The following is an 8,152-nucleotide window of genomic DNA, read 5'->3' as shown; positions in this document are numbered from 1 at the left end:
TGATTGTAAGGCTAGACATTTACGCACTCATAAAATCAAGCGGTGTTCATGGCTGAAAGAACACAATATGAGGAACAAAGACGGTCAATAATTAGTTGTATGACTTATATTGTCTAGGTATGCACCAAATATCGACGGTTCAAGGATATCGCATATACCGATTGATCGAGCATATCCGACATGTGTTCACTACGTAAAGTTCAAAGAGAAACTTACTTATCTAGATCTAATTAATTATTAATTACGAATTACCAATTATTTTTAAACATATGGTCATTCCCATTCATGTGAGGGATTGTTGGGTTTTATTGAGGTGTGAATGAGAAATGAAGGGGATTAAATTTCTTAAGAACACACAGTGAATTCTATGGGTGAGAATATTTAATTGACGTTACTGTTTACTCTGGAAAAGTTACGTCTCTAGTTTTACACTTTCGAACAAAAATAATACTAACAAATAACATGTTACAAAAATAGATACTCTAGTTGCAAAAGAAATAAGAACTACACCGAATTGTGTGAAGTTGGTATTGATAAGCTAGAATCTTGGAATTTGAGAGGTGTAAAGTTTTTCATATGACCACTTCTTCATAGAAACCTTCCCTCTTTCACTGGTTAATTCAAAACAAGCGTAGAAATGGAACTGAGTCCTCCCTGATGGATCTCTTTTGACTTCGTTCCATGGAGATGATGAAATGTAGGTCTATTGATCTTACGACCTTTTCGGAAAGGATAATTTCTGTTGGCTTTCCAGCCCATCTAAAGGCATTTGGGGGTATATATGAACTACTGTTATTCTAAATTTCAGATGATCCTCGTTAATTTATTTTTATCATTACAATTCAGAAGTTCAATTATTTCTTAATGAAGATGATTCTTGCCAAATTCCATTTTCAAATTGTCCAAGTCCATTGAATTGCTTTCCGAAAATATACGCTTAAACGTTAAATACTTGTTTTGTAGCGTCTTCCTCCTTGCACATGTGTCATGTTTCATGGGTTTTAGGAAAATAAAAGCTTCATTTAGGCACATAGCAGTTGCATATGTTTGGAGATACAAGGAAATAGCTTCAAATACTTCATCTGAACTCCATAGGACTAGCACTTGCATTTTAGAGGCTATATGTAAGGGCAAAAGATACCGAGTGGCACATTATTTCCTCTCGCCACTCAACTGCGAACGATTCTTAAAACCAAACATGAAAATGACAATAAGATGCATGTTACAGGGTCTACTTAAATTTAAACATTGTAAAAGTCCCAAATAAAAGGCTATGCCTCTAAAAGGATATAAAGCAAAGATAAATACCATCAAAGTATGGTTACAATGCCGACTTCTAAGGGCAAAGACAATATACATACATATATATACACATATTTTTTTGTTAATGTTCCAGATGAGGTTATGGATTACAAGAGGAATTTCACAAGCAAACAAGCAAAAAATGGCCAATCAAGGGTTCTAAGGCACAACTTTAAAGATCAATGAGAAAAACAAATTGGATGACCATGAAAAAATGGCAGTCCATAAAACAGAAGGCCCGCCATAGAACACACCAGTCTTGGACCTCCCAACTAGAGCAATGCTTTCCATATATTACTGTGCTTCTGTTGGAACAAATTGTCCAGTCCAAAAAGCAACCACCCCGCTTCCCTAAAAGAAAGGATCCTCCACTTGATCTTTTCATTACAAATCGAGACTTCCCCCTCCCATTCTAATCATTTCATTTCCTAGACGGTACTACTTCTAATCTTCATTCTCTGGCTTTCTACTTTAAAGTTACACCAGCGAATGCTTAAGAACTTCCACTCTAATAAAAGTATAAAACAAAGGACATCAAAATAGAGATTAAGAAATGCGAAATTGTCTTAGCAACAATGGAGGGTTATCTGACCAGCATGCTGACAAGTTGGACCAAGTTAAGATATAGAGAGCAAAAGCCAGCTATGAATGATCATAAAATATTACCAAAACTTGCAATAATACCAAAATTACTCAACCGACATGGACACAAACATCACCAAAACAACTGAGCTTGGCACTAAAATTCTTGTCCACAATTAACCAAGTCTTGCAAAAAAAAACATAACATTAAAAGATTTATCAAAATCTAGGACAGTATAATACTCAAACCAGCTCCATATGGAATTCAAAAATGTGCCCCTTCAACGCAACCTTCTAGCCTCTCTCTCAGACTCCAACAATGTCAAAACATCACCCTCTCTAACAGGCCCCTTGACGTTTCTCATGATAAACCTGTTCTGGTCATCAAGAAACTTGACTCTCACCTGAGTTACCTGTCCTCTGGATCCAGTACGGCCCATGACTTTCACCACAATAGCATGCTTTGTTGCAGATTCCATCCTGCAAATCACATAATATCATTGCTACATTTGTCAACAGAGTTTAAGCTATATGCAATAACGGTATACAAATAGGTCATTTATCAGGTAATTCTAGGCAAATCTCTTTATACCCATATTTTGGTGTTTAGTCTGCAATCACAGGTTCAAACTAGTGATAGTGTAAACAATCTTTTAAACTATCAGCAACTTAAACGACAAAAAAAAGGTATATCAAGGATAAAACCTCTGATGGATCAAATATTATAGTGAAACAATTAGCAGAAAGGGCCAAAATGTTGTGCTAAAACATTAATTCGGAAAAGTTAATTTCAGATTTGACACAGACCCGCCATCGTATTGATCTATATAACCAACGATAGCCACACAAAACGAATAGATTTCACACTTCAATGATACGAACAGATTGTCAAAACTAAAAAAATCTGAGCACGGACAAAAGATTAAACAGAAATCCAATTAAGAGTTTTCTGGTGAATAACAGATTGTGTCACACTACGCATTTGAACAGAACAAACATAGACTGGTGAAACTACTAACACGTTGAACATGTTAAACCACAAAATAGAAACAGAAAATTCATGGAGAACAGCTTGGGAATTAGAAAAAATACGAAGAATCCTAAAAGAGTTTTTGGGAAAACGGAGAAGGCTAAAACCTTGATAGGAGCAGAGCAAATTGCTACGACGGCCGAACAGGAGAAAAATGCCTTGCTCTATTGGGTCAAGTAAACCCTAGGAGATGTCTATATATATACAGAAGCGGCTTCTGCAATTACATTGGTGCCCTTTTCTCAATGGAAAGTCTAGAGGGCCAGATAAAAAACATATTGTCAACTACCATTTGGTTGTCCTTTCTTTTCTTTTTTATTTTCTCTTTGTTTTTCTTTTTTTCATTGGGTTCAACGTTACTAATACTAGTTCTAGGGGTCGTTTGGTTGGAATACGGATTATGCCGGTATAAATTATATTGGGATAAGTTATGTTGTGATTATTGTTTATTCACTATTTGGTATGTTATATTAAGAATGACAATTGTATAATTTCTAAGAAGAAAGTATAACTTATATCAGTGCTAATTACCACACTCTCTATAAGGTATAAGTTATTCTGGTATTAATTTTAACACCGGAATAACTTATATCTAATTTGCTAATCAAACATAGTATTAAAGTGGTATTAAATTTTTATACCACCCCTATACCTTCTTATACCTCATACCAAATGATCCCTTAGGGTACGCACTTTGCGTCTGCATCCATGTCAGTTAATATATAATTTTATAAAATTACATAAATCATATTAAATAATGTGTTTGTGTTATAGCAATTTTTTTAGAAGGTGTAAGATTTAAAAATATTGAATGTTGATCACATTTAGCTAGCATTATTGTATATGATTAAAATCGAGCTCGCCTGCGACATGGTAAGCCAAGCTCGAAACATGGCAATAAATGAGTGAAGATCGACATCAAGTCTCACCAAGCTAAAACCTGGGGGCGGAACTCCTGCCTTCGAGAATATCGAGGTCGTGATCCCGGAATCGATCCTAGCATCGAACGAGCTCGAAGGAACATTGTAAGACTAGCCAACAGAAGAACGAAATATCTGTGACCGGTCGGATATTACGGTGGGAATCTCGGCGCGTATCAATAAGGAACTAACTATTAGTAAATCGAAATCTTTTACCTTTCATAGAATAGTACCTAAAGTAGGACTCCTCTACTATATAAAGGGGGTCAGATAATTCATTTAACACGTTGTAACATGCACTCAAAAGCAATACATTGTTATTTTTTCTTTTTAAGCTCTTATTCTATTGTATCTTGATACTGATTGAAGGGCATCCAATTCGAGTGTGACTAACCTCCCAAAAATGTAACTGTTCAATTCGTGTGGTTTGAATTCACTTTATCATTATTTATTTTAATTACAACTTAATTTATCGCTTTGTGTCAAGTTAATCCGCACATCCTTAAAACCACTGACAAATTCAATTGTTATCTGTTTTTGAGGGTAAACAGTTTGGCGGCCACCGTGAGGCTAATAATAATAGTGGTTATTTGATAAAATTTCTATAACACATACACTACTTTACACTTGTTCTTTGAAATGCCTCTAATTTCAGGTTAAAGCTCAAAATGTCAAACTCACAATCAGCACCCATACATGTTGACAACGAGTCCATCCATCACGATGAAAATAACAACATAGTGCCCAGTGACAGGGTACCGCCGGTCGATCCCATCGGAATTCCGATCGCAGACCCGAATGACGCTAACTCGCATATGGCTATCAATGCAAAGATGCCTACCGACCTCGAGAATAGTGTTCGTGGTGGTGCCCGATCGGCAGCTCAAAATACGCAAAACATTGGAGGAGATGGGATTAATTTACGGATGATCTTCAAAATGTTACAGGCTCAACATTCGGCGATAGCTCAGTTACATAACCAAAGCCCTGCACCGAGCAGAATTCAACCCAATCCATCCCGGGAAATCACCTGCAGGGATGAACCGATCGCAGAGAGGTCGAATGAAAATAAATTAGGGACTAACCCCGAGATCATAAAGATGCTCGAGGAACTGACATAAAGGGTAGAATCAGGGGAGAAGAAAATCGAAGCTAATGCAAAAAGGTAGAAACCTACAATTCTAGGGTCGACCAAATCTCGGGAGCACCGTTGATACTGAAAGACCTGGATTCCAAGAAGTTTGTACAAAAGCCTTGCACAGCTCCAAAGCCGATCCATAAGAACTTCCATATGCCCGAGATTTCTAAGTATAACGGAACGACCGACCCAAACGAGCATGTTACCTCCTACATATGTGCCATCAAAGGGAACGACTTGGAGGATGATGAGATCGATTCTATCTTGTTGAAAAAGTTCGGAGAGACCCTGTCAAAAGGAGCTATGATATGGTATCACAACTTACCTCCTAATTTTATTCACTCATTTGTTATGCTTGCAAATTTTTTCGTGAAAGCACATGCTGGAGATATCAAGGTCGAGACTAGGAAGTCGGACCTTTTCAAAGTAAAACAGAAGGATAATGAGATTCTTAGAGAGTTCGTGTCCCGATTTTAAATGGAACGGATAGATCAACCACCAGTCGCTGATGATTGGGACGTTCAGGATTTCACCCAATGACTCAACATTCGGAGCTCGTTGGCTTCATAACTGTTGAAACAAAACCTGGTAGAACATCCGGCCATCACTTGGGCCAATGCCCATAAACGATATCAATCGAAACTCAAGATCGACGATGATCAGCTTGAGGCCCCTCCAGGTCCGTGTACCCTGTCAGAACCATCGATAGAGTCAAGATAGACATTGATCGTGAACCGAGATCGAATAGGGATCAGAATCAGCCATACAGTGGAGACCGAAGAAGTAGTGGGTCCGGGCAAAACTCTATGCAAAATGAATGGAGAAGTGATCAAGGTTAGAGCAATCGGGGACTCATGAGCAAAAACAGCTTCAACAAAACCGTCAGGCCTAAAGAAGTGCCAAGATTATTGAAGTAAAACTTCAATGTCGTTGCGGCCTCTATCGTATCTACCATCGGACGCATCAAAGATACCAAATGGCATAGACCTTATTGTCCGATCCATCCTAGAGGGATCCCAACCTAATGTGCAAATATCACATGGCCGTAGAATAGAAAACTGCCGACAATTAAGAGAAGAGGTGGCCTGACTGTTCAACAACAGACATTTTCAAGAATTCCTGAGTGATCGAGCCAAGAACTACTTCAGGAACATGGACTCTAATAAGTAGACCGAGCAGGAAGAGCCTCAGCATGTCACCAACATGATTATCGGTGGAGTCGACATTCCCCATGGTCCGATGCTGAAACGCATTAAAGTATCCATCACAAGGGAAAAATGAACTCAGGATTACGTACCAGAAGGAGCCTTGTCTTTCAACAACGAAGACGCTGAGGGGATCGTGCAACCCCACACCGATGCACTGGTAATATTGGTACTCATAAATAATTCTCGAATTAAGCGTGTGTTAATTGATCGAGGTAGCTCAGCCAACATCATTAAATCAAGGGTCATGGAACAACTCGGCCTATAAGATCAGATCGTACCTGCGGACCGAGTCCTGAACGGGTTCAACATGGCATGTGATACCACTAAAGGGGAGATAACATTACCAGTAAACGTTGCCAGAACTATACAGGAAGCCAAGTTCTATGTAATTGAAGGGGATATGAGATACAACGCTCTATTCGGGAGGCCACGAATTTACAACATGAGAGCAATACCCTCGACGCTGCACCAGGTACTGAAATTCCCAACACCCGGAGTAGTCAAAACAGTTTTTGGGGACACAACCGGCCACCAAAGAGATGTTCACGATCGATGAAGTGATGGCATCCACACTCTCAACATCGGACGATCTGAATCGGATTGTCAAAGACAGGGCCAAATAGAAATCATCGATTCCAGCCTCGACGGAGTCAGAAGAACAAGGGGTAGATGAGGATGACGACTACGGAGTTCCCGGATCTTTCATAGCCCCCGGCGATTCCGACGCTATAAAATCAATGGTCAAGGAACTGGAACAAGTCGTACTAACCAAACACTTGCCTGATCGAAAGGTATACATGGGCATGGGGTTAAGCCCCGAGCTCAGGAAAAAACTCATTCAATTTCTTATAGCTAACCAAGATTGCTTTGCTTGGTCCCACCTTGATATGACAGGGATCTCGCCGGAGATAACCACTCATAAGTTAAGCCTGGACCCGAAGTTCCACCCGATCAAGTAGAAGAGGAGACCCCAGTCCGAGGTCAAACATGCTTTCATCAAGGATGAGGTATCTAAACTCCTTAAAATAGGGTGGGTCCATTCGGGAGATTAAATACCCGGATTGGTTAGCAAACATAGTAGTAGTCCCTAAAAAAGAAATAAATTAAAAATGTGTATGGACTATAAGGATTTGAATAAGGCATGTCACAAGAACTCCTTCCCTTTGCCCAACATCGATCGCATGATCAATGCCACGGCCGACCACAAGATCCTCAGTTTTCTCGATGCCTACTACGGGTATAACCAAATACGAATGAACCTGGGTGATCAGGAAAAAACCTCATTCATCACTAAGTACGACACATACTGTTATAACGTGATGCCATTCGGAATAATAAAATGCTGGTGCCACTTATCAATGCCTAGTAAACCGTATGTTCGAGGAACAAATAGGAAAATCAATAGAGGTTTACATTGACGATAAGTTGGTTATGTCCCTACGAGCAGAGGACCATTTAAAACATTTGCAAGAAACTTTCAGTATATTGAAAAAGTACAATATGAAACTGAACCCGGAGAAATGTATGTTTGGAGTCGGATCAGGTAAATTCCTCGGATTCATAGTTTCCAACCGGGAACCGAGATCAACCCCGATAAGATCAAAGCCATCAAAGATATAACGGTTATGGACAACGTGAAGGCCATGCAAAGATTAACCGGACATAGCCGCCTTGGGGTGATTCATCTCGAGTTCCTCTGATAAGAGCCATCGATTCTGCTCACTACTGAAGAAGAAGAATAACTTCTCATGGGTCCCGGAGTGCCAACAGGCCCTGGAGGAACTCATGCAATATCTATCGAGCCCACCGTTGCTTCACACGTCGAAGACAAATGAACAACTATACCTGTACTTGGCAGTATCAGAGATAACAGTAAGTGGAGTCCTAATCCGAGAAGAGCAAGGTATTTAATTTCCAATTTACTATGTTATCAAGACTCTAGGTGAGGCCGAAACTAGGTACCCTCACATAG

The 8,152-nt window shown here is 39.4% G+C and overlaps 1 non-coding gene across 1 annotated transcript; it reads right to left on the bottom strand.

The window, feature by feature from the left end:
- Positions 1 to 1,951: 1,951 nt before the first annotated feature.
- On the bottom strand, positions 1,952 to 3,093 carry LOC107800747 (uncharacterized). Its single transcript, XR_012710290.1, has 2 exons — positions 3,022 to 3,093; positions 1,952 to 2,364 (listed from the first exon to the last, which is right to left on the bottom strand). It is a non-coding gene; the product is annotated as an uncharacterized LOC107800747 (transcript).
- Between the last annotated feature and the right edge of the window lie 5,059 nt (positions 3,094 to 8,152).

The sequence above is a fragment of the Nicotiana tabacum genome, chromosome 6 (genome assembly GCF_000715075.1).
Source record: "Nicotiana tabacum cultivar K326 chromosome 6, ASM71507v2, whole genome shotgun sequence".
In the NCBI taxonomy this organism is placed as follows: Eukaryota; Viridiplantae; Streptophyta; class Magnoliopsida; order Solanales; family Solanaceae; genus Nicotiana; species Nicotiana tabacum.
Note: the sequence above shows the minus strand (reverse complement) of the source record. Positions and strands in the feature narration are given on the sequence as shown.